Source organism: Gnatocerus cornutus, chromosome 6 (genome assembly GCF_029298725.1).
Source record: "Gnatocerus cornutus isolate USDA-ARS CGAHR chromosome 6, icGnaCorn1.1, whole genome shotgun sequence".
In the NCBI taxonomy this organism is placed as follows: domain Eukaryota; kingdom Metazoa; phylum Arthropoda; class Insecta; order Coleoptera; family Tenebrionidae; genus Gnatocerus; species Gnatocerus cornutus.
The window spans coordinates 1,465,691-1,492,725 of record NC_142238.1 but is presented as its reverse complement, the minus strand read 5'-3'; positions in this window follow the sequence as shown (position 1 = coordinate 1,492,725).

The following is a 27,035-nucleotide window of genomic DNA, read 5'->3' as shown; positions in this document are numbered from 1 at the left end:
TTTCATCCAAATATGCGGTTTTCTGTAAGAATTTTGATGATTTCGTGCAGAATTCTGCTGTTTTCTTGCAATTCAGCCATTGAATCTTGGTAAAAAGTGATGATTTTGTAGATTTCGTGCTCTTCTTTGCGAATTCAAGCCAGAAAACAACGAAAATCGGCAAGAAATCGTCGTTTTGCATCGAAATATGCGGTTTTCTGTAAGAATTTTGATGATTTCGTGCAGAATTCTGCTGTTTTCTTGCAATTCAGCGGTTGAATTTTAATAAAAAGTGATGATTTTGTAGATTTCGTGCTCTTCTTTGCGAATTCAAGCCAGAAAACAACGAACATCGGCGAGAAATCGTCGTTTTGCATCGAAATATGCGGTTTTCTGTAAGAATTTTGATGATTTCGTGCAGAATTCTGCTGTTTTCTTGCAATTCAGTCGTTGAATCTTGGTAAAAAATGATGATTTTGTAGATTTCGTGCTTTTCACAGCGAATTCAAGCCAGAAAAGAAGGAAAATCGACAAGAAATCGTCGTTTTGCATCGAAATATGCGGTTTTCTGTAAGAAATTTGTTGATTTCGTGCAGAATTCTGCTGTTTTCTTGCAATTCAGCGGTTGAATCTTAAAAAAAAGTGATGATTTTGTAGATTTCGTGCTCTTCTTTGCGAATTTAAGCCAGAAAACAACGAAAATCGGCGAGAAATCATCGTTTTGCATCGAAATATGCGGTTTTCTGTAAGAATTTTGATGATTTCGTGCAGAATTCTGCTGTTTTCTTGCAATTCAGCCGTTGAATCTTGATAAAAAGTGAGGATTTTGTAGATTTCGTGCTCTTCTTTGCGAATTCAAGCCACAAAACAACGAAAATCGTCGAGAAATCGTCGTTTTTCATCGAAATATGCGGTTTTCTGTTAGAATATTGATGATTTCGTGCAGAATTCTGCTGTTTTCTTGCAATTCAGCCGTTGAATCTTGATAAAAAGTGAGGATTTTGTAGATTTCGTGCTCTTCTTTGCGAATTCAAGCCACAAAACAACGAAAATCGGCGAGAAATCGTCGTTTTTCATCGAAATATGCGGTTTTCTGTAAGAATATTGATGATTTCGTGCAGAATTCTGCTGTTTTCTTGCAATTCAGCCGTTGAATCTTGATAAAAAGTGAGGATTTTGTAGATTTCGTGCTCTTCTTTGCGAATTCAAGCCACAAAACAACGAAAATCGTCGAGAAATCGTCGTTTTTCATCGAAATATGCGGTTTTCTGTTAGAATATTGATGATTTCGTGCAGAATTCTGCTGTTTTCTTGCAATTCAGCCGTTGAATCTTGGTAAAAAGTGATGATTTTGTAGATTTCATGCTCTTCTTTGCGAATTCAAGCCAGAAAACAACAAAAATCGGCGAGAAATCGTCGTTTTGCATCGAAATATGCGGTTTTCTGTAAGAATTTTGATGATTTCGTGCAGAATTCTGCTGTTTTCTTGCAATTCAGCCGTTGAATCTTGGTAAAAACTGATGATTTTGTAGATTTCATGCTCTTCTTTGCGAACTCAAGCCACAAAACAACGAAAATCGCGAGAAATCGTCGTTTTTCATCCAAATATGCGGTTTTCTGTAAGAATTTTTATGATTTCGTGCAGAATTCTGCTGTTTTCTTGCAATTCAGCCGTTGAATCTTGGTAAAAAGTGATGATTTTATAGATTTCGTGCTCTTCTTTGCGAATTGAAGCTAGAAAACAACGAAAATCGGCAAGAAATCGTCGTTTTGCATCGAAATATGCGGTTTTTTGTAAGAATTTTGATGATTTCGTGCAGAATTCTGCTGTTTTCTTGCAATTCAGTCGTTGAATCTTGGTAAAAAATGATGATTTTGTAGATTTCGTGCTTTTCACAGCGAATTCAAGCCAGAAAACAACGAAAAGCGACAAGAAATCGTCGTTTTGCATCGAAATATGCGGTTTTCTGTAAGAAATTTGATGATTTCGTGCAGAATTCTGCTGTTTTCTTGCAATTCAGCCGTTGAATCTTGATAAAAAGTGAGGAGTTTGTAGATTTCGTGCTCTTCTTTGCGAATTCAAGCCACAAAACAACGAAAATCGGCGAGAAATCGTCGTTTTTCATCGAAATATGCGGTTTTCTGTTAGAATATTGATGATTTCGTGCAGAACTCTGCTGTTTTCTTGCAATTCAGCCGTTGAATCTTGGTAAAAAGTGATGATTTTGTAGATTTCATGCTCTTCTTTGCGAATTCAAGCCAGAAAACAACAAAAATCGGCGAGAAATCGTCGTTTTGGATCGAAATATGCGGTTTTCTGTAAGAATTTTGATGATTTCGTGCAGAATTCTGCTGTTTTCTTGCAATTCAGCCATTGAATCTTGGTAAAAAGTGATGATTTTGTAGATTTCGTGCTCTTCTTTGCGAATTCAAGCCAGAAAACAACGAAAATCGGCAAGAAATCGTCGTTTTCCATCGAAATATGCGGTTTTCTGTAAGAATTTTGATGATTTCGTGCATAATTCTGCTGTTTTCTTGCAATTCAGCCATTGAATCTTGGTAAAAAGTGATGATTTTGTAGATTTCGTGGTTTTCTTTGCGAATTCAACCCAGAAATCAACGAAAATCGACAAGAAATCGTCGTTTTGCATCGAAATATGCGGTTTTCTGTAAGAATTTTGATGATTTCGTGCAGAATTCTGCTGTTTTCTTGCAATTCAGCCGTTGAATCTTGGTAAAAAGTGATGATTTTGTAGATTTCGTGCTCTTCTTTGCGAATTCAAGCCAGAAAACAATGAAAATCGGCGAGAAATCGTTGTTTTGAATCGAAATATGCGGTTTTCTCTAAGAATTTTGATGATTTCGTGCAGAATTCTGCTGTTTTCTTGCAATTCAGCTGTTGAATCTTGGTAAAAAGTGATGATTTTGTAGATTTCGTGCTCTTCTTTGCGAATTCAAGACAGAAACAACGAAAAATGGCAAGAAATCGTCGTTTTGCATCGAAATATGCGGTTTTCTGTTAGAATATTGATGATTTCGTGCAGAATTCTGCTGTTTTCTTGCAATTCAGCCGTTGAATCTTGGTAAAAAGTGATGATTTTGAAGATTTCATGCTCTTCTTTGCGAATTCAAGCCAGAAAACAACAAAAATCGGCGAGAAATCGTCGTTTTGGATCGAAATATGCGGTTTTCTGTAAGAATTTTGATGATTTCGTGCAGAATTCTGCTGTTTTCTTGCAATTCAGCCATTGGATCTTGGTAAAAAGTGATGATTTTGTAGATTTCGTGCTCTTCTTTGCGAATTCAAGCCAGAAAACAACGAAAATCGGCAAGAAATCGTCGTTTTCCGTCGAAATATGCGGTTTTCTGTAAGAATTTTGATGATTTCGTGCAGAATTCTGCTGTTTTCTTGCAATTCAGCCATTGAATCTTGGTAAAAAGTGATGATTTTGTAGATTTCGTGGTTTTCTTTGCGAATTCAACCCAGAAATCAACGAAAATCGACAAGAAATCGTCGTTTTGCATCGAAATATGCGGTTTTCTGTAAGAATTTTGATGATTTCGTGCAGAATTCTGCTGTTTTCTTGCAATTCAGCCGTTGAATCTTGGTAAAAAGTGATGATTTTGTAGATTTCATGCTCTTCTTTGCGAATTCAGGCCAGAAAACAACAAAAATCGGCGAGAAATCGTCGTTTTGGATCGAAATATGCGGTTTTCTGTAAGAATTTTGATGATTTCGTGCAGAATTCTGCTGTTTTCTTGCAATTCAGCCGTTGAATCTTGGAAAAAAGTGATGATTTTGTAGATTTCGTGCTCTTCTTTGCGAATTCAAGCCAGAAAACAACGAAAATCGGCGAGAAATCGTCGTTTTGCATCGAAATATGCGGTTTTCTGTAAGAATTTTGATGATTTCGTGCAGAATTCTGCTGTTTTCTTGCAATTCAGGCGTTGAATCTTGGTAAAAAGTGATGATTTTGTAGATTTCGTGCTCTTCTTTGCGAATTCAAGACAGAAACAACGAAAAATGGCAAGAAATCGTCGTTTTGCATCAAAATATGCGGTTTTCTGTTAGAATATTGATGATTTCGTGCAGAATTCTGCTGTTTTCTTGCAATTCAGCCGTTGAATCTTGGTAAAAAGTGATGATTTTGTAGATTTCATGCTCTTCTTTGCGAATTCAAGCCAGAAAACAACAAAAATCGGCGAGAAATCGTCGTTTTGGATCGAAATATGCGGTTTTCTGTAAGAATTTTGATGATTTCGTGCAGAATTCTGCTGTTTTCTTGCAATTCAGCCATTGAATCTTGGTAAAAAGTGATGATTTTGTAGATTTCGTGCTCTTCTTTGCGAATTCAAGCCAGAAAACAACGAAAATCGGCAAGAAATCGTCGTTTTCCATCGAAATATGCGGTTTTCTGTAAGAATTTTGATGATTTCGTGCAGAATTCTGCTGTTTTCTTGCAATTCAGCGGTTTAATCTTAATAAAAAGTGATGATTTTGTAGATTTCGAGCTCTTCTTTGCGAATTCAAGCCAGAAATGAACGAAAATCGACAAGAAATTGTCGTTTTGCATCGAAATATGCGGTTTTCTGTAACAAATTTGATGATTTCGTGAAGAATTCTGCTGTTTTCTTGCAATTCAGCCGTTGAACCTCGGAAAAAAGTGATGATTTTGTAGATTTCGTGCTCTTCTTTGCGAATTCAAGCCAGAAAACAACGAAAATTGTCGAGAAATCGTCGTTTTGCATCGAAATATGCGGTTTTCTGTAAGAATTTTGATGATTTCGTGCAGAATTCTGCTGTTTTCTTGCAATTCAGCCGTTGAATCTCGGTAAAAAGTGATGATTTTGTAGATTTCGTGCTCTTCTTTGCGAATTTAAGCCAGAAAACAACGAAAATCGGCGAGAAATCGTCGTTTTGCATCGAAATATGCGGTTTTCTGTAAGAATTTTGATGATTTCGTGCAGAATTCTGCTGTTTTCTTGCAATTCAGGCGTTGAATCTTGGTAAAAAGTGATGATTTTGTAGATTTCGTGCTCTTCTTTGCGAATTCAAGCCAGAAAACAACGAAAATCGGCGAGAAATCGTCGTTTTGCAACGAAATATGCGGTTTTCTGTAAGAATTTTGATGATTTCGTGCAGAATTCTGCTGTTTTCTTGCAATTCAGCGGTTGAATCTTAATAAAAAGTGATGATTTTGTAGATTTCGAGCTCTTCTTTGCGAATTCAAGCCAGAAAAGAACGAAAATCGACAAGAAATTATCGTTTTGCATCGAAATATGCGGTTTTCTGGAACAAATTTGATGATTTCGTGCAGAATTCTGCTGTTTTCTTGCAATTCAGCCGTTGAATCTCGGTAAAAAGTGATGATTTTGTAGATTTCGTGCTCTTCTTTGCGAATTTAAGCCAGAAAACAACGAAAATCGGCGAGAAATCGTCGTTTTGCATCGAAATATGCGGTTTTCTGTAAGAATTTTGATGATTTCGTGCAGAATTCTGCTGTTTTCTTGCAATTCAGGCGTTGAATCTTGGTAAAAAGTGATGATTTTGTAGATTTCGTGCTTTTCTTTGCGAATTTAAGCCAGAAAACAACGAAAATCGGCAAGAAATCGTCGTTTAGCATCGAAATATGCGGTTTTCTGTAAGAATTTTGATGATTTCGTGCAGAATTCTGCTGTTTTCTTGCAATTCAGCGGTTGAATTTTAATAAAAAGTGATGATTTTGTAGATTACGTGCTCTTCTTTGCGAATTCAAGCCAGAAAACAACGAACATCGGCGAGAAATCGTCGTTTTGCATCGAAATATGCGGTTTTCTGTAAGAATTTTGATGATTTCGTGCAGAATTCTGCTGTTTTCTTGCAATTCAGGCGTTGAATCTTGGTAAAAAGTGATGATTTTGTAGATTTCGTGCTTTTCTTTGCGAATTTAAGCCAGAAAACAACGAAAATCGCAAGAAATCGTCGTTTAGCATCGAAATATGCGGTTTTCTGTAAGAATTTTGATGATTTCGTGCAGAATTCTGCTGTTTTCTTGCAATTCAGCGGTTGAATTTTAATAAAAAGTGATGATTTTGTAGATTTCGTGCTCTTCTTTGCGAATTCAAGCCAGAAAACAACGAAAATCGGCGAGAAATCGTCGTTTTGCAACGAAATATGCGGTTTTCTGTAAGAATTTTGATGATTTCGTGCAGAATTCTGCTGTTTTCTTGCAATTCAGCGGTTGAATCTTAATAAAAAGTGATGATTTTGTAGATTTCGAGCTCTTCTTTGCGAATTCAAGCCAGAAAAGAACGAAAATCGACAAGAAATTATCGTTTTGCATCGAAATATGCGGTTTTCTGTAACAAATTTGATGATTTCGTGCAGAATTCTGCTGTTTTCTTGCAATTCAGGCGTTGAATCTTGGTAAAAAGTGATGATTTTGTAGATTTCGTGCTCTTCTTTGCGAATTTAAGCCAGAAAACAACGAAAATCGGCGAGAAATCGTCGTTTTGCATCGAAATATGCGGTTTTCTGTAAGAATTTTGATGATTTCGTGCAGAATTCTGCTGTTTTCTTGCAATTCAGGCGTTGAATCTTGGTAAAAAGTGATGATTTTGTAGATTTCGTGCTTTTCTTTGCGAATTTAAGCCAGAAAACAACGAAAATCGGCAAGAAATCGTCGATTAGCATCGAAATATGCGGTTTTCTGTAAGAATTTTGATGATTTCGTGCAGAATTCTGCTGTTTTCTTGCAATTCAGCGGTTGAATTTTAATAAAAAGTGATGATTTTGTAGATTTCGTGCTCTTCTTTTGCGAACTCAAGCCAGAAAACAACGAAAATTGTCGAGAAATCGTCGTTTTGCATCGAAATATGCGGTTTTCTGTAAGAATTTTGATGATTTCGTGCAGAATTCTGCTGTTTTCTTGCAATTCAGCCGTTGAATCTCGGTAAAAAGTGATGATTTTGTAGATTTCGTGCTCTTCTTTGCGAATTTAAGCCAGAAAACAACGAAAATCGGCGAGAAATCGTCGTTTTGCATCGAAATATGCGGTTTTCTGTAAGAATTTTGATGATTTCGTGCAGAATTCTGCTGTTTTCTTGCAATTCAGCGGTTGAATCTTAATAAAAAGTGATGATTTTGTAGATTTCGAGCTCTTCTTTGCGAATTCAAGCCAGAAAAGAACGAAAATCGACAAGAAATTATCGTTTTGCATCGAAATATGCGGTTTTCTGTAAGAATTTTGATGATTTCGTGCAGAATTCTGCTGTTTTCTTGCAATTCAGCCGTTGAATCTCGGTAAAAAGTGATGATTTTGTAGATTTCGTGCTCTTCTTTGCGAATTTAAGCCAGAAAACAACGAAAGTCGGCGAGAAATCGTCGTTTTGCATCGAAATATGCGGTTTTCTGTAAGAATTTTGATGATTTCGTGCAGAATTCTGCTGTTTTCTTGCAATTCAGCCGTTGAATCTTGGTAAAAAGTGATGATTTTGTAGATTTCGTGCTCTTCTTTGCGAACTCAAGCCAGAAAACAACGAAAATCGGCGAGAAATCGTCGTTTTGCATCAAAATAAGCGGTTTTCTCTAAGAATTTTGATGATTTCGTGCAGAATTTTGCTGTTTTCTTGCAATTCAGGCGTTGAATCTTGGTAAAAATTGATGATTTTGTAGATTTCGTGCTCTTCTTTGCGAATTCAAGCCAGAAACAACGAAAAACGGCAAGAAATCGTCGTTTTGCATCGAAATATGCGGTTTTCTGTAAGAATTTTGATGATTTCGTGCAGAATTCTGCAGTTTTCTGGCAATTCAACCGTTGAATTTTGGTAAAAAGTGATGATTTTGTAGATTTCGTGCTCTTCTTTGCGAATTCAAGCCAGAAAACAATGAAAATCGGCGAGAAATCGTTGTTTTGCATCGAAATATGCGGTTTTCTGTAAGAATTTTGATGATTTCGTGCAGAATTCTGCTGTTTTCTTGCAATTCAGCCGATGAATCTTGGTAAAAAGTGATGATTTTGTAGATTTCGTGCTCTTCTTTGCGAACTCAAGCCAGAAAACAACGAGAATCGGCGAGAAATCGTCGTTTTGCATCAAAATAAGCGGTTTTCTCTAAGAATTTTGATGATTTCGTGCGGAATTCTGCTGTTTTCCTGCAATTCAGCCGTTGAATCTTGGTAAAAAGTGATGATTTTGTAAATTTCGTGCTCTTCTTTGCGAATTTAAGCCAGAAAACAACGAAAATCGGCGAGAAATCGTCGTTTTGCATCGAAATATGCGGTTTTCTCTAAAAATTTTGATGATTTCGTGCAGAATTCTGCTGTTTTCTTGCAATTCAGCCGTTGAATCTTGGTAAAAAGTGATGATTTTGTAGATTTCGTGCTCTTCTTTGCGAATTCAAGCCAGAAAATAACGAAAATCAGCGAGAAATCGTCGTTTTGCATCGAAATATGCGGTTTTCTGTAAGAATTTTGATGATTTCGTGCAGAATTCTGCAGTTTTCTGGCAATTCAACCGTTGAATTTTGGTAAAAAGTGATGATTTTGTAGATTTCGTGCTCTTCTTTGCGAATTCAAGCCAGAAAACAATGAAAATCGGCGAGAAATCGTTGTTTTGCATCGAAATATGCGGTTTTCTGTAAGAATTTTGATGATTTCGTGCAGAATTCTGCTGTTTTCTTGCAATTCAGCCGATGAATCTTGGTAAAAAGTGATGATTTTGTAGATTTCGTGCTCTTCTTTGCGAACTCAAGCCAGAAAACAACGAAAATCGGCGAGAAATCGTTGTTTTGCATCGAAATATGCGCTTTTCTGTAAGAATTTTGATGACTTCGTGCAGAATTCTGCTGTTTTCTTGCAATTCAGCTGTTGAATCTTGGTAAAAAGTGATGATTTTGTAGATTTCGTGCTCTTCTTTGCGAATTCAAGACAGAAACAACGAAAAATGGCAAGAAATCGTCGTTTTGCATCGAAATATGCGGTTTTCTGTAAGAATTTTGATGATTTCGTGCAGAATTCTGCTGTTTTCTGGCAATTTAACCGTTGAATCTTGGTAAAAAGTGATGATTTTGTAGATTTCGTGCTCTTCTTTGCGAATTCAAGCCAGAAAACAATGAAAATCGGCGAGAAATCGTTGTTTTGAATCGAAATATGCGGTTTTCTCTAAGAATTTTGATGATTTCGTGCAGAATTCTGCTGTTTTCTTGCAATTCAGCTGTTGAATCTTGGTAAAAAGTGATGATTTTGTAGATTTCGTGCTCTTCTTTGCGAATTCAAGCCAGAAAACAACGAAAATCGGCAAGAAATCGTCGTTTTCCATCGAAATATGCGGTTTTCTGTAAGAATTTTGATGATTTCGTGCAGAATTCTGCTGTTTTCTTGCAATTCAGCCATTGAATCTTGGTAAAAAGTGATGATTTTGTAGATTTCGTGGTTTTCTTTGCGAATTCAACCCAGAAATCAACGAAAATCGACAAGAAATCGTCGTTTTGCATCGAAATATGCGGTTTTCTGTAAGAATTTTGATGATTTCGTGCAGAATTCTGCTGTTTTCTTGCAATTCAGCCATTGAATCTTGGTAAAAAGTGATGATTTTGTAGATTTCGTGCTCTTCTTTGCGAATTCAAGCCAGAAAACAACAAAAATCGGCGAGAAATCGTCGTTTTGGATCGAAATATGCGGTTTTCTGTAAGAATTCTGATGATTTCGTGCAGAATTCTGCTGTTTTCTTGCAATTCAGCCATTGAATCTTGGTAAAAAGTGATGATTTTGTAGATTTCGTGCTCTTCTTTGCGAATTCAAGCCAGAAAACAACGAAAATCGGCAAGAAATCGTCGTTTTCCATCGAAATATGCGGTTTTCTGTAAGAATTTTGATGATTTCGTGCAGAATTCTGCTGTTTTCTTGCAATTCAGCCATTGAATCTTGGTAAAAAGTGATGATTTTGTAGATTTCGTGGTTTTCTTTGCGAATTCAACCCAGAAATCAACGAAAATCGACAAGAAATCGTCGTTTTGCATCGAAATATGCGGTTTTCTGTAAGAATTTTGATGATTTCGTGCAGAATTCTGCTGTTTTCTTGCAATTCAGCCGTTGAATCTTGGTAAAAAGTGATGATTTTGTAGATTTCATGCTCTTCTTTGCGAATTCAAGCCAGAAAACAACAAAAATCGGCGAGAAATCCTCGTTTTGGATCGAAATATGCGGTTTTCTGTAAGAATTTTGATGATTTCGTGCAGAATTCTGCAGTTTTCTGGCAATTCAACCGTTGAATTTTGGTAAAAGGTGATGATTTTGTAGATTTCGTGCTCTTCTTTTGCGAACTCAAGCCAGAAAACAACGAAAATCGGCGAGAAATCGTCGTTTTGCATCAAAATAAGCGGTTTTCTATAGGAATTTTGATGATTTCGTGCAGAATTCTGCTGTTTTCTTGCAATTCAGCCGTTGAATCTTGGAAAAAAGTGATGATTTTGTAGATTTCGTGCTCTTCTTTGCGAATTCAAGCCAGAAAACAACGAAAATCGGCGAGAAATCGTCGTTTTGCATCGAAATATGCGGTTTTCTGTAAGAATTTTGATGATTTCGTGCAGAATTCTGCTGTTTTCTTGCAATTCAGGCGTTGAATCTTGGTAAAAAGTGATGATTTTGTAGATTTCGTGCTCTTCTTTGCGAATTTAAGCCAGAAAACAACGAAAATCGGCAAGAAATCGTCGTTTTGCATCCAAATATGCGGTTTTCTGTAAGAATTTTGATGATTTCGTGCAGAATTCTGCTGTTTTCTTGCAATTCAGCCGTTGAATCTTGGTAAAAAGTGATGATTTTATAGATTTCGTGCTCTTCTTTGCGAATTGAAGCTAGAAAACAACGAAAATCGGCAAGAAATCGTCGTTTTGCATCGAAATATGCGGTTTTTTGTAAGAATTTTGATGATTTCGTGCAGAATTCTGCTGTTTTCTTGCAATTCAGCCGTTGAATCTCGGTAAAAAGTGATGATTTTGTAGATTTCGTGCTCTTCTTTGCGAATTTAAGCCAGAAAACAACGAAAATCGGCGAGAAATCGTCGTTTTGCATCGAAATATGCGGTTTTCTGTAAGAATTTTGATGATTTCGTGCAGAATTCTGCTGTTTTCTTGCAATTCAGGCGTTGAATCTTGGTAAAAAGTGATGATTTTGTAGATTTCGTGCTCTTCTTTGCAAATTTAAGCCAGAAATCAACGAAAATCGACAAGAAATCGTCGTTTTGCATCGAAATATGCGGTTTTCTGTAAGAATTTTGATGATTTCGTGCAGAATTCTGCTGTTTTCTTGCAATTCAGCCGTTGAATCTTGGTAAAAAGTGATGATTTTGTAGATTTCATGCTCTTCTTTGCGAATTCAAGCCAGAAAACAACAAAAATCGGCGAGAAATCGTCGTTTTGGATCGAAATATGCGGTTTTCTGTAAGAATTTTGATGATTTCGTGCAGAATTCTGCAGTTTTCTGGCAATTCAACCGTTGAATTTTGGTAAAAGGTGATGATTTTGTAGATTTCGTGCTCTTCTTTTGCGAACTCAAGCCAGAAAACAACGAAAATCGGCGAGAAATCGTCGTTTTGCATCAAAATAAGCGGTTTTCTATAGGAATTTTGATGATTTCGTGCAGAATTCTGCTGTTTTCTTGCAATTCAGCCGTTGAATCTTGGAAAAAAGTGATGATTTTGTAGATTTCGTGCTCTTCTTTGCGAATTCAAGCCAGAAAACAACGAAAATCGGCGAGAAATCGTCGTTTTGCATCGAAATATGCGGTTTTCTGTAAGAATTTTGATGATTTCGTGCAGAATTCTGCTGTTTTCTTGCAATTCAGGCGTTGAATCTTGGTAAAAAGTGATGATTTTGTAGATTTCGTGCTCTTCTTTGCGAATTTAAGCCAGAAAACAACGAAAATCGGCAAGAAATCGTCGTTTTGCATCCAAATATGCGGTTTTCTGTAAGAATTTTGATGATTTCGTGCAGAATTCTGCTGTTTTCTTGCAATTCAGCCGTTGAATCTTGGTAAAAAGTGATGATTTTATAGATTTCGTGCTCTTCTTTGCGAATTGAAGCTAGAAAACAACGAAAATCGGCAAGAAATCGTCGTTTTGCATCGAAATATGCGGTTTTTTGTAAGAATTTTGATGATTTCGTGCAGAATTCTGCTGTTTTCTTGCAATTCAGCCGTTGAATCTCGGTAAAAAGTGATGATTTTGTAGATTTCGTGCTCTTCTTTGCGAATTTAAGCCAGAAAACAACGAAAATCGGCGAGAAATCGTCGTTTTGCATCGAAATATGCGGTTTTCTGTAAGAATTTTGATGATTTCGTGCAGAATTCTGCTGTTTTCTTGCAATTCAGGCGTTGAATCTTGGTAAAAAGTGATGATTTTGTAGATTTCGTGCTCTTCTTTGCAAATTTAAGCCAGAAAACAACGAAAATCGGCAAGAAATCGTCGTTTTGCATCGAAATATGCGGTTTTCTGTAAGAATTTTGATGATTTCGTGCAGAATTCTGCTGTTTTCTTGCAATTCAGCGGTTGAATTTTAATAAAAAGTGATGATTTTGTAGATTTCGTGCTCTTCTTTGCGAATTCAAGCCAGAAAACAACGAACATCGGCGAGAAATCGTCGTTTTGCATCGAAATATGCGGTTTTCTGTAAGAATTTTGATGATTTCGTGCAGAATTCTGCAGTTTTCTGGCAATTCAACCGTTGAATTTTGGTAAAAGGTGATGATTTTGTAGATTTCGTGCTCTTCTTTTGCGAACTCAAGCCAGAAAACAACGAAAATCGGCGAGAAATCGTCGTTTTGCATCAAAATAAGCGGTTTTCTATAGGAATTTTGATGATTTCGTGCAGAATTCTGCTGTTTTCTTGCAATTCAGCCGTTGAATCTTGGAAAAAAGTGATGATTTTGTAGATTTCGTGCTCTTCTTTGCGAATTCAAGCCAGAAAACAACGAAAATCGGCGAGAAATCGTCGTTTTGCATCGATATATGCGGTTTTCTGTAAGAATTTTGATGATTTCGTGCAGAATTCTGCTGTTTTCTTGCATTTCAGCCGTTGAATCTTGGTAAAAAGTGATGATTTTGTAGATTTCGTGCTCTTCTTTGCGAACTCAAGCCAGAAAACAACGAAAATCGGCGAGAAATCGTCGTTTTGCATCAAAATAAGCGGTTTTCTCTAAGAATTTTGATGATTTCGTGCAGAATTCTGCTGTTTTCTTGCAATTCAGCCGTTGAATCTTGGTAAAAAGTGATGATTTTGTAGATTTCATGCTCTTCTTTGCGAATTCAAGCCAGAAAACAACAAAAATCGGCGAGAAATCGTCGTTTTGGATCGAAATATGCGGTTTTCTGTAAGAATTTTGATGATTTCGTGCAGAATTCTGCAGTTTTCTGGCAATTCAACCGTTGAATTTTGGTAAAAGGTGATGATTTTGTAGATTTCGTGCTCTTCTTTTGCGAACTCAAGCCAGAAAACAACGAAAATCGGCGAGAAATCGTCGTTTTGCATCAAAATAAGCGGTTTTCTATAGGAATTTTGATGATTTCGTGCAGAATTCTGCTGTTTTCTTGCAATTCAGCCGTTGAATCTCGGTAAAAAGTGATGATTTTGTAGATTTCGTGCTCTTCTTTGCGAATTTAAGCCAGAAAACAACGAAAATCGGCGAGAAATCGTCGTTTTGCATCGAAATATGCGGTTTTCTGTAAGAATTTTGATGATTTCGTGCAGAATTCTGCTGTTTTCTTGCAATTCAGGCGTTGAATCTTGGTAAAAAGTGATGATTTTGTAGATTTCGTGCTCTTCTTTGCGAATTTAAGCCAGAAAACAACGAAAATCGGCAAGAAATCGTCGTTTTGCATCGAAATATGCGGTTTTCTGTAAGAATTTTGATGATTTCGTGCAGAATTCTGCTGTTTTCTTGCAATTCAGCCGTTAAATCTTGGTAAAAACTGATGATTTTGTAGATTTCATGCTCTTCTTTGCGAACTCAAGCCACAAAACAACGAAAATCGCGAGAAATCGTCGTTTTTCATCCAAATATGCGGTTTTCTGTAAGAATTTTGATGATTTCGTGCAGAATTCTGCTGTTTTCTTGCAATTCAGCCGTTGAATCTTGGTAAAAAGTGATGATTTTATAGATTTCGTGCTCTTCTTTGCGAATTGAAGCTAGAAAACAACGAAAATCGGCAAGAAATCGTCGTTTTGCATCGAAATATGCGGTTTTTTGTAAGAATTTTGATGATTTCGTGCAGAATTCTGCTGTTTTCTTGCAATTCAGCCGTTGAATCTCGGTAAAAAGTGATGATTTTGTAGATTTCGTGCTCTTCTTTGCGAATTTAAGCCAGAAAACAACGAAAATCGGCGAGAAATCGTCGTTTTGCATCGAAATATGCGGTTTTCTGTAAGAATTTTGATGATTTCGTGCAGAATTCTGCAGTTTTCTGGCAATTCAACCGTTGAATTTTGGTAAAAGGTGATGATTTTGTAGATTTCGTGCTCTTCTTTTGCGAACTCAAGCCAGAAAACAACGAAAATCGGCGAGAAATCGTCGTTTTGCATCAAAATAAGCGGTTTTCTATAGGAATTTTGATGATTTCGTGCAGAATTCTGCTGTTTTCTTGCAATTCAGCCGTTGAATCTTGGAAAAAAGTGATGATTTTGTAGATTTCGTGCTCTTCTTTGCGAATTCAAGCCAGAAAACAACGAAAATCGGCGAGAAATCGTCGTTTTGCATCGATATATGCGGTTTTCTGTAAGAATTTTGATGATTTCGTGCAGAATTCTGCTGTTTTCTTGCAATTCAGCCGTTGAATCTTGGTAAAAAGTGATGATTTTGTAGATTTCGTGCTCTTCTTTGCGAACTCAAGCCAGAAAACAACGAAAATCGGCGAGAAATCGTCGTTTTGCATCAAAATAAGCGGTTTTCTCTAAGAATTTTGATGATTTCGTGCGGAATTCTGCTGTTTTCCTGCAATTCAGCCGTTGAATCTTGGTAAAAAGTGATGATTTTGTAAATTTCGTGCTCTTCTTTGCGAATTTAAGCCAGAAAACAACGAAAATCGGCGAGAAATCGTCGTTTTGCATCGAAATATGCGGTTTGCTCTAAAAATTTTGATGATTTCGTGCAGAATTCTGCTGTTTTCTTGCAATTCAGCCGTTGAATCTTGGTAAAAAGTGATGATTTTGTAGATTTCGTGCTCTTCTTTGCGAATTCAAGCCAGAAAATAACGAAAATCAGCGAGAAATCGTCGTTTTGCATCGAAATATGCGGTTTTCTGTAAGAATTTTGATGATTTCGTGCAGAATTCTGCTGTTTTCTGGCAATTCAACCGTTGAATTTTGGTAAAAAGTGATGATTTTGTAGATTTCGTGCTCTTCTTTGCGAATTCAAGCCAGAAAACAATGAAAATCGGCGAGAAATCGTTGTTTTGCATCGAAATATGCGGTTTTCTGTAAGAATTTTGATGATTTCGTGCAGAATTCTGCTGTTTTCTTGCAATTCAGCCGATGAATCTTGGTAAAAAGTGATGATTTTGTAGATTTCGTGCTCTTCTTTGCGAACTCAAGCCAGAAAACAACGAAAATCGGCGAGAAATCGTTGTTTTGCATCGAAATATGCGCTTTTCTGTAAGAATTTTGATGACTTCGTGCAGAATTCTGCTGTTTTCTTGCAATTCAGCTGTTGAATCTTGGTAAAAAGTGATGATTTTGTAGATTTCGTGCTCTTCATTGCGAATTCAAGACAGAAACAACGAAAAATGGCAAGAAATCGTCGTTTTGCATCGAAATATGCGGTTTTCTGTAAGAATTTTGATGATTTCGTGCAGAATTCTGCTGTTTTCTGGCAATTCAACCGTTGAATCTTGGTAAAAAGTGATGATTTTGTAGATTTCGTGCTCTTCTTTGCGAATTCAAGCCAGAAAACAATGAAAATCGGCGAGAAATCGTTGTTTTGAATCGAAATATGCGGTTTTCTCTAAGAATTTTGATGATTTCGTGCAGAATTCTGCTGTTTTCTTGCAATTTAGCCGTTGAATCTTGGTAAAAAGTGATGATTTTGTAGATTTCGTGCTCTTCTTTGCGAATTCAAGCCAGAAAATAACGAAAATCGGCGACAAATCGTCGTTTTGCATCGAAATATGCAGTTTTCTGTAAGAATTTTGATGATTTCGTGCAGAATTCTGCTGTTTTCTTGCAATTCAGCCGTTGAATCTCGGTAAAAAGTGATGATTTTGTAGATTTCGTGCTCTTCTTTGCGAATTCAAGCCAGAAAACAATGAAAATCGGCGAGAAATCGTTGTTTTGAATCGAAATATGCGGTTTTCTCTAAGAATTTTGATGATTTCGTGCAGAATTCTGCTGTTTTCTTGCAATTCAGCTGTTGAATCTTGGTAAAAAGTGATGATTTTATAGATTTCGTGCTCTTCTTTGCGAATTGAAGCTAGAAAACAACGAAAATCGGCAAGAAATCGTCGTTTTGCATCGAAATATGCGGTTTTTTGTAAGAATTTTGATGATTTCGTGCAGAATTCTGCTGTTTTCTTGCAATTCAGCCGTTGAATCTCGGTAAAAAGTGATGATTTTGTAGGTTTCGTGCTCTTCTTTGCGAATTCAAGCCAGAAAACAACGAAAATCGGCGAGAAATCGTCGTTTTGCATTGAAATATGTGGTTTTCTCTAAGAATTTTGATAATTTCGTGCAGAATTCTGCTGTTTTCTTGCAATTCAGCCGTTGAATCTTGGTAAAAAATGATGATTTTGTAGATTTCGTGCTTTTCACAGCGAATTCAAGCCAGAAAATAACGAAAATCAGCGAGAAATCGTCGTTTTGCATCGAAATATGCGGTTTTCTGTAAGAATTTTGATGATTTCGTGCAGAATTCTGCTGTTTTCTGGCAATTCAACCGTTGAATTTTGGTAAAAAGTGATGATTTTGTAGATTTCGTGCTCTTCTTTGCGAATTCAAGCCAGAAAACAATGAAAATCGGCGAGAAATCGTTGTTTTGAATCGAAATATGCGGTTTTCTCTAAGAATTTTGATGATTTCGTGCAGAATTCTGCTGTTTTCTGGCAATTCAACCGTTGAATTTTGGTAAAAAATGATGATTTTGTAGATTTCGTGCTTTTCACAGCGAATTCAAGCCAGAAAAGAAGGAAAATCGACAAGAAATCGTCGTTTTGCATCGAAATATGCGGTTTTCTGTAAGAAATTTGATGATTTCGTGCAGAATTCTGCTGTTTTCTTGCAATTCAGCGGTTGAATCTTAAAAAAAAGTGATGATTTTGTAGATTTCGTGCTCTTCTTTGCGAATTTAAGCCAGAAAACAACGAAAATCGGCGAGAAATTGTCGTTTTGCATCGAAATATGCGGTTTTCTGTAAGAATTTTGATGATTTCGTGCAGAATTCTGCTGTTTTCTTGCAATTCAGCCGTTGAATCTTGGTAAAAAGTGATGATTTTGTAGATTTCGTGCTCTTCTTTGCGAACTCAAGCCAGAAAACAACGAAAATCGGCGAGAAATCGTCGTTTTGCATCAAAATAAGCGGTTTTCTCTAAGAATTTTGATGATTTCGTGCAGAATTTTGCTGTTTTCTTGCAATTCAGGCGTTGAATCTTGGTAAAAATTGATGATTTTGTAGATTTCGTGCTCTTCTTTGCGAATTCAAGCCAGAAACAACGAAAAACGGCAAGAAATCGTCGTTTTGCATCGAAATATGCGGTTTTCTGTAAGAATTTTGATGATTTCGTGCAGAATTCTGCAGTTTTCTGGCAATTCAACCGTTGAATTTTGGTAAAAAGTGATGATTTTGTAGATTTCGTGCTCTTCTTTGCGAACTCAAGCCAGAAAACAACGAGAATCGGCGAGAAATCGTCGTTTTGCATCAAAATAAGCGGTTTTCTCTAAGAATTTTGATGATTTCGTGCGGAATTCTGCTGTTTTCCTGCAATTCAGCCGTTGAATCTTGGTAAAAAGTGATGATTTTGTAAATTTCGTGCTCTTCTTTGCGAATTTAAGCCAGAAAACAACGAAAATCGGCGAGAAATCGTCGTTTTGCATCGAAATATGCGGTTTTCTGTAAGAATTTTGATGATTTCGTGCAGAATTCTGCTGTTTTCTTGCAATTCAGTCGTTGAATCTTGGTAAAAAATGATGATTTTGTAGATTTCGTGCTTTTCACAGCGAATTCAAGCCAGAAAATAACGAAAATCAGCGAGAAATCGTCGTTTTGCATCGAAATATGCGGTTTTCTGTAAGAATTTTGATGATTTCGTGCAGAATTCTGCTGTTTTCTGGCAATTCAACCGTTGAATTTTGGTAAAAAGTGATGATTTTGTAGATTTCGTGCTCTTCTTTGCGAATTCAAGCCAGAAAACAATGAAAATCGGCGAGAAATCGTTGTTTTGCATCGAAATATGCGGTTTTCTGTAAGAATTTTGATGATTTCGTGCAGAATTCTGCTGTTTTCTTGCAATTCAGCCGATGAATCTTGGTAAAAAGTGATGATTTTGTAGATTTCGTGCTCTTCTTTGCGAACTCAAGCCAGAAAACAACGAAAATCGGCGAGAAATCGTTGTTTTGCATCGAAATATGCGCTTTTCTGTAAGAATTTTGATGACTTCGTGCAGAATTCTGCTGTTTTCTTGCAATTCAGCTGTTGAATCTTGGTAAAAAGTGATGATTTTGTAGATTTCGTGCTCTTCATTGCGAATTCAAGACAGAAACAACGAAAAATGGCAAGAAATCGTCGTTTTGCATCGAAATATGCGGTTTTCTGTAAGAATTTTGATGATTTCGTGCAGAATTCTGCTGTTTTCTGGCAATTCAACCGTTGAATCTTGGTAAAAAGTGATGATTTTGTAGATTTCGTGCTCTTCTTTGCGAATTCAAGCCAGAAAACAATGAAAATCGGCGAGAAATCGTTGTTTTGAATCGAAATATGCGGTTTTCTCTAAGAATTTTGATGATTTCGTGCAGAATTCTGCTGTTTTCTTGCAATTTAGCCGTTGAATCTTGGTAAAAAGTGATGATTTTGTAGATTTCGTGCTCTTCTTTGCGAATTCAAGCCAGAAAATAACGAAAATCGGCGACAAATCGTCGTTTTGCATCGAAATATGCAGTTTTCTGTAAGAATTTTGATAATTTCGTGCAGAATTCTGCTGTTTTCTTGCAATTCAGCCGTTGAATCTCGGTAAAAAGTGATGATTTTGTAGATTTCGTGCTCTTCTTTGCGAATTCAAGCCAGAAAACAACGAAAATCGTCGAGTAATCGTCGTTTTGCATCGAAATATGCGGTTTTCTGTAAGAATTTTGATGATTTCGTGCAGAATTCTGCTGTTTTCTTGCAATTCAGCCGTTGAATCTCGGTAAAAAGTGATGATTTTGTAGATTTCGTGCTCTTCTTTGCGAATTGAAGCCAGAAAACAACGAAAATCGTCGAGTAATCGTCGTTTTGCATCGAAATATGCGGTTTTCTGTAAGAATTTTGATGATTTCGTGCAGAATTCTGCTGTTTTCTTGCAATTCAGCGGTTGAATTTTAATAAAAAGTGATGATTTTGTAGATTTCGTGCTCTTCTTTGCGAATTCAAGCCAGAAAACAACGAACATCGGCGAGAAATCGTCGTTTTGCATCGAAATATGTGGTTTTCTGTAAGAATTTTGATGATTTCGTGCAGAATTCTGCTGTTTTCTTGCAATTCAGTCGTTGAATCTTGGTAAAAAATGATGATTTTGTAGATTTCGTGCTTTTCACAGCGAATTCAAGCCAGAAAAGAAGGAAAATCGACAAGAAATCGTCGTTTTGCATCGAAATATGCGGTTTTCTGTAAGAAATTTGATGATTTCGTGCAGAATTCTGCTGTTTTCTTGCAATTCAGCGGTTGAATCTTAAAAAAAAGTGATGATTTTGTAGATTTCGTGCTCTTCTTTGCGAATTTAAGCCAGAAAACAACGAAAATTGGCGAGAAATTGTCGTTTTGCATCGAAATATGCGGTTTTCTGTAAGAATTTTGATGATTTCGTGCAGAATTCTGCTGTTTTCTTGCAATTCAGCCGTTGAATCTTGGTAAAAAGTGATGATTTTGTAGATTTCGTGCTCTTCTTTGCGAACTCAAGCCAGAAAACAACGAAAATCGGCGAGAAATCGTCGTTTTGCATCAAAATAAGCGGTTTTCTCTAAGAATTTTGATGATTTCGTGCAGAATTTTGCTGTTTTCTTGCAATTCAGGCGTTGAATCTTGGTAAAAATTGATGATTTTGTAGATTTCGTGCTCTTCTTTGCGAATTCAAGCCAGAAACAACGAAAAACGGCAAGAAATCGTCGTTTTGCATCGAAATATGCGGTTTTCTGTAAGAATTTTGATGATTTCGTGCAGAATTCTGCAGTTTTCTGGCAATTCAACCGTTGAATTTTGGTAAAAAGTGATGATTTTGTAGATTTCGTGCTCTTCTTTGCGAACTCAAGCCAGAAAACAACGAGAATCGGCGAGAAATCGTCGTTTTGCATCAAAATAAGCGGTTTTCTCTAAGAATTTTGATGATTTCGTGCGGAATTCTGCTGTTTTCCTGCAATTCAGCCGTTGAATCTTGGTAAAAAGTGATGATTTTGTAAATTTCGTGCTCTTCTTTGCGAATTTAAGCCAGAAAACAACGAAAATCGGCGAGAAATCGTCGTTTTGCATCGAAATATGCGGTTTTCTGTAAGAATTTTGATGATTTCGTGCAGAATTCTGCTGTTTTCTTGCAATTCAGTCGTTGAATCTTGGTAAAAAATGATGATTTTGTAGATTTCGTGCTTTTCACAGCGAATTCAAGCCAGAAAATAACGAAAATCAGCGAGAAATCGTCGTTTTGCATCGAAATATGCGGTTTTCTGTAAGAATTTTGATGATTTCGTGCAGAATTCTGCTGTTTTCTGGCAATTCAACCGTTGAATTTTGGTAAAAAGTGATGATTTTGTAGATTTCGTGCTCTTCTTTGCGAATTCAAGCCAGAAAACAATGAAAATCGGCGAGAAATCGTTGTTTTGCATCGAAATATGCGGTTTTCTGTAAGAATTTTGATGATTTCGTGCAGAATTCTGCTGTTTTCTTGCAATTTAGCCGATGAATCTTGGTAAAAAGTGATGATTTTGTAGATTTCGTGCTCTTCTTTGCGAACTCAAGCCAGAAAACAACGAAAATCGGCGAGAAATCGTTGTTTTGCATCGAAATATGCGCTTTTCTGTAAGAATTTTGATGACTTCGTGCAGAATTCTGCTGTTTTCTTGCAATTCAGCTGTTGAATCTTGGTAAAAAGTGATGATTTTGTAGATTTCGTGCTCTTCATAGCGAATTCAAGACAGAAACAACGAAAAATGGCAAGAAATCGTCGTTTTGCATCGAAATATGCGGTTTTCTGTAAGAATTTTGATGATTTCGTGCAGAATTCTGCTGTTTTCTGGCAATTCAACCGTTGAATCTTGGTAAAAAGTGATGATTTTGTAGATTTCGTGCTCTTCTTTGCGAATTCAAGCCAGAAAATAACGAAAATCGGCGACAAATCGTCGTTTTGCATCGAAATATGCAGTTTTCTGTAAGAATTTTGATGATTTCGTGCAGAATTCTGCTGTTTTCTTGCAATTCAGCCGTTGAATCTCGGTAAAAAGTGATGATTTTGTAGATTTCGTGCTCTTCTTTGCGAATTCAAGCCAGAAAACAACGAAAATCGGCAAGAAATCGTCGTTTTGCATCGAAATATGCGGTTTTCTGTAAGAATTTTGATGATTTCGTGCAGAATTCTGCTGTTTTCTTGCAATTCAGCGGTTGAATTTTAAAAAAAAGTGATGATTTTGTAGATTTCGTGCTCTTCTTTGCGAATTTAAGCCAGAAAACAACGAAAATCGGCGAGAAATCGTCGTTTTGCATCGAAATATGCGGTTTTCTGTAAGAATATTGATGATTTCGTGCAGAATTCTGCTGTTTTCTTGCAATTCAGCCGTTGAATCTTGGTAAAAAGTGATGATTTTGTAGATTTCGTGGTTTTCTTTGCGAATTCAAGCCAGAAAACAACGAAAATCGACAAGAAATCGTCGTTTTGCATCGAAATGTGCGGTTTTCTGTAAGAATTTTGATGATTTCGTGCAGAATTCTGCTGTTTTCTTGCAATTCAGCCGTTGAATCTTGGTAAAAAGTGATGATTTTGTAGATTTCGTGCTCTTCTTTGCGAATTCAAGCCAGAAAACAACGAAAATCGGCGAGAAATCGTCGTTTTGCATCAAAATATGCGGTTTCTTGTAAGAATTTTGATGATTTCGCGCAGAATTCTGCTGTTTTCTTGCAATTCAGCCGTTGAATCTTGGTAAAAAGTGATGATTTTGTAGATTTCGTGTTCTTCTTTGCGAATTCAAGCCAGAAAACAACGAAAATCGGCGAGAAATCGTCGTTTTGCATTGAAATATGTGGTTTTCTCTAAGAATTTTGATGATTTCGTGCAGAATTCTGCTGTTTTCTTGCAATTCAGCCGTTGAATCTTGGTAAAAAGCGATGATTTTGTAAATTTCGTGCTCTTCTTTGCGAACTCAAGCTAGAAAACAACGAAAATCGACAAGAAATCGTCGTTTTGCATCGAAATGTGCGGTTTTCTGTAAGAATTTTGATGATTTCGTGCAGAATTCTGCTGTTTTCTTCCAATTCAGCCGATGAATCTTGGTAAAAAGTGATGATTTTGTAGATTTCGTGCTCTTCTTTGCGAATTCAAACCAGAAAACCACGAAAATCGGCAAGAAATCGTCGTTTTGCATCGAAATATGCGGTTTTCTGTAAAAATTTTGATGACTTCGTGCAGAATTCTGCTGTTTTCTGGCAATTCAACCGTTGAATTTTGGGAAAAGGTGATGATTTTGTAGATTTCGTGCTCTTCTTTGCGAACTCAAGCCAGAAAACAAAGAAAATCGGCGAGAAATCGTCGTTTTGCATCGAAATGTGCGGTTTTCTGTAAGAATTTTGATGATTTCGTGCAGAATTCTGCTGTTTTCTTGCAATTCAGCCGTTGAATCTTGGTAAAAAGTGATGATTTTGTAGATTTCGTGCTCTTCTTTGCGAATTCAAGCCAGAAAACAACGAAAATCGGCGAGAAATCGTCGTTTTGCATTGAAATATGTGGTTTTCTCTAAGAATTTTGATGATTTCGTGCACAATTCTGCGGTTTTCTTGCAATTCAGCCGTTGAATCTTGGTAAAAAGTGATGATTTTGTAAATTTCGTGCTCTTCTTTGCGAATTCAAGCCAGAAAACAACGAAAATCGGCGAGAAATCGTCGTTTTGCATCGAAATATGCGGTTTTCTGTAAGAATTTTGATGATTTCGTGCAGAATTCTGCTGTTTTCTGGCAATTCAACCGTGGAATCTTGGTAAAAAGTGATGATTTTGTAGATTTCGTGCTCTTCTTTGCGAACTCAAGCCAGAAAACAACGAAAATCGGCGAGAAATCGTCGTTTTGCATCAAAATAAGCGGTTTTCTCTAGGAATTTTGATGATTTCGTGCAGAATTCTGCTGTTTTCTTGCAATTCAGCCGTTGAATCTTGGAAAAAAGTGACGATTTTGTAGATTTCGTGCTCTTCTTTGCGAATTCAAGCCAGAAACAACGAAAAACGGCAAGAAATCGTCGTTTTGCATCGAAATATGCGGTTTTCTGTAAGAATTTTGATGATTTCGTGCAGAATTCTGCTGTTTTCTGGCAATTCAACCGTTGAATTTTGGTAAAAGGTGATGATTTTGTAGATTTCGTGCTCTTCTTTGCGAACTCAAGCCAGAAAACAACGAAAATCGGCGAGAAATCGTTGTTTTGCATCGAAATATGCGGTTTTCTGTAAGAATTTTGATGATTTCGTGCAGAATTCTGCTGTTTTCTTGCAATTCAGCCGTTGAATCTTGGTAAAAAGTGATGATTTTGTAAATTTCGTGCTCTTTTTTGCGAATTCAAGCCAGAAAACAACGAAAATCGGCGAGAAATCGTCGTTTTGCATCGAAATATGCGGTTTTCTCTAAGAATTTTGATGATTTCGTGCAGAATTCTGCTGTTTTCTGGCAATTCAACCGTTGAATCTTGGTAAAAAGTGATGATTTTGTAGATTTCGTGCTCTTCTTTGCCAACTCAAGCCAGAAAACAACGAAAATCGGCGAGAAATCGTCGTTTTGCTTCAAAATAAGCGGTTTTCTGTAAGAATTTTGATGATTTCGTGCAGAATTCTGCTGTTTTCTTGCAATTCAACCGTTGAATCTTGGTAAAAAGTGATGATTTTGTAGATTTCGTGCTCTTCTTTTCGAATTCAAGCCAGAAAACAATGAAAATCGGCAAGAAATCGTTGTTTTGAATCGAAATATGCGGTTTTAAATAAGAATTTTGATGATTTCGTGCAGAATTCTGCTGTTTTCTTGTAATTTAGCCGTTGAGTCTTGGTAAAAAGTGATGATTTTGTAGATTTCGTGCTCATCTTTGCGAATTCAAGCCAGAAAACAACGAAAATCGGCGAGAAATCGTCGTTTTGCATCGAAATATGCGGTTTTCTCTAAGAATTTTGATGATTTCGTGCAGAATTCTGCTGTTTTCTTGCAATTCATACGTTGAACCTTGGTAAAAAGTGATGATTTTGTAAATTTCGTGCTCTTCTTTGCGAATTCAAGCCAGAAAATAACGAAAATCGGCGAGAAATCGTCGTTTTGCATCGAAATATGCGGTTTTCTGTAAGAATTTTGATGATTTCGTGCAGAATTCTGCTGTTTTCTGGCAATTCAACCGTTGAATTTTGGTAAAAGGTGATGATTTTGTAGAGTTCGTGCTCTTCTTTGCGAACTCAAGCCAGAAAACAACGAAAATCGGCGAGAAATCGTTGTTTTGCATCGAAATATGCGGTTTTCTGTAAGAATTTTGATGATTTCGTGCAGAATTCTGCTGTTTTCTTGCAATTCAGCCGTTGAATCATGATAAAAAGTGATGATTTTGTAGATTTCGTGCTCTTCTTTGCGAATTCAAGCCAGAAAACAACGAAAATCGGCGAGAAATCGTCGTTTTGCATTGAAATATGTGGTTTCTTCTAAGAATTTTGATGATTTCGTGCAGAATTCTGCTGTTTTCTTGCAATTCAGCCGTTGAATCTTGGTAAAAAGTGATGATTTTGTAAATTTCGTGCTCTTTTTTGCGAATTCAAGCCAGAAAACAACGAAAATCGGCGAGAAATCGTCGTTTTGCATCGAAATATGCGGTTTTCTCTAAGAATTTTGATGATTTCGTGCAGAATTCTGCTGTTTTCTGGCAATTCAACCGTTGAATCTTGGTAAAAAGTGATGATTTTGTAGATTTCGTGCTCTTCTTTGCCAACTCAAGCCAGAAAACAACGAAAATCGGCGAGAAATCGTCGTTTTGCTTCAAAATAAGCGGTTTTCTGTAAGAATTTTGATGATTTCGTGCAGAATTCTGCTGTTTTCTTGCAATTCAACCGTTGAATCTTGGTAAAAAGTGATGATTTTGTAGATTTCGTGCTCTTCTTTTCGAATTCAAGCCAGAAAACAATGAAAATCGGCAAGAAATCGTTGTTTTGAATCGAAATATGCGGTTTTCAATAAGAATTTTGATGATTTCGTGCAGAATTCTGCTGTTTTCTTGCAATTTAGCCGTTGAATCTTGGTAAAAAGTGATGATTTTGTAGATTTCGTGCTCTTCTTTGCGAATTCAAGCCAGAAAACAACGAAAATCGGCGAGAAATCGTCGTTTTGCATCGAAATATGCGGTTTTCTCTAAGAATTTTGATGATTTCGTGCAGAATTCTGCTGTTTTCTTGCAATTCAGGCGTTGAATCTTGGTAAAAAGTGATGATTTTGTAGATTTCGTGTTTTTCTTTGCGAATTCAAGCCAGAAAACAACGAAAATCGACAAGAAATCGTCGTTTTGCATCGAAATGTGCGGTTTTCTGTAAGAATTTTGATGATTTCGTGCAGATTTCTGCTGTTTTCTTGCAATTCAGCCGTTGAATCTTGGTTAAAAGTGATGATTTTGTAGACTTCGTGCTCTTCTTTGCGAATTCAAGCCAGAAAACAACGAAAATCGGCGAGAAATCGTCGTTTTGCATCAAAATATGCGGTTTTCTGTAAGAATTTTGATGATTTCGTGCAGATTTCTGCTGTTTTCTTGCAATTCAGCCGTTGAACCTTGGTAAAAAGTGATGATTTTGTAGATTTCGTGTTTTTCTTTGCGAATTCAAGCCAGAAAACAACGAAAATCGACAAGAAATCGTCGTTTTGCATCGAAATGTGCGGTTTTCTGTAAGAATTTTGATGATTTCGTGCAGAATTCTGCTGTTTTCTTGCAATTCAGCTGTTGAATCTTGGTAAAAAGTGATGATTTTGTAGATTTTGTGCTCTTCTTTGCGAATTCAAGCCAGAAAACTACGAAAATCAGCGAGAAATCGTCGTTTTGCATCGAAATATGCGGTTTTCTGTAAGAATTTTGATGATTTCGTGCAGAATTCTGCTGTGATTTCGTGCTCTTCTTTTCGAATTCAAGCCAGAAAACAATGAAAATCGGCGAGAAATCGTTGTTTTGAATCGAAATATGCGGTTTTCTCTAAGAATTTTGATGATTTCGTGCAGAATTCTGCTGTTTTCTTGCAATTTAGCCGTTGAATCTTGGTAAAAAGTGATGATTTTGTAGGTTTCGTGCTCTTCTTTGCGAATTCAAGCCAGAAAACAACGAAAATCGGCGAGAAATCGTCGTTTTGCATTGAAATATGTGGTTTTCTCTAAGAATTTTGATAATTTCGTGCAGAATTCTGCTGTTTTCTTGCAATTCAGCCGTTGAATCTTGGTAAAAAGTGATGATTCTGTAGATTTCGTGCTCTTCTTTTCGAACTCAAGCCAGAAAACAACGAAAATCAGCGAGAAATCGTCGTTTTGCTTCGAAATATGCGGTTTTCTCTAGGAATTTTGATGATTTCGTGCAGAATTCTGCTGTTTTCTTGCAATTCAGCCGTTGAATCTTGGAAAAAAGTGATGATTTTGTAGATTTCGTGCTCTTCTTTGCGAATTCAAGCC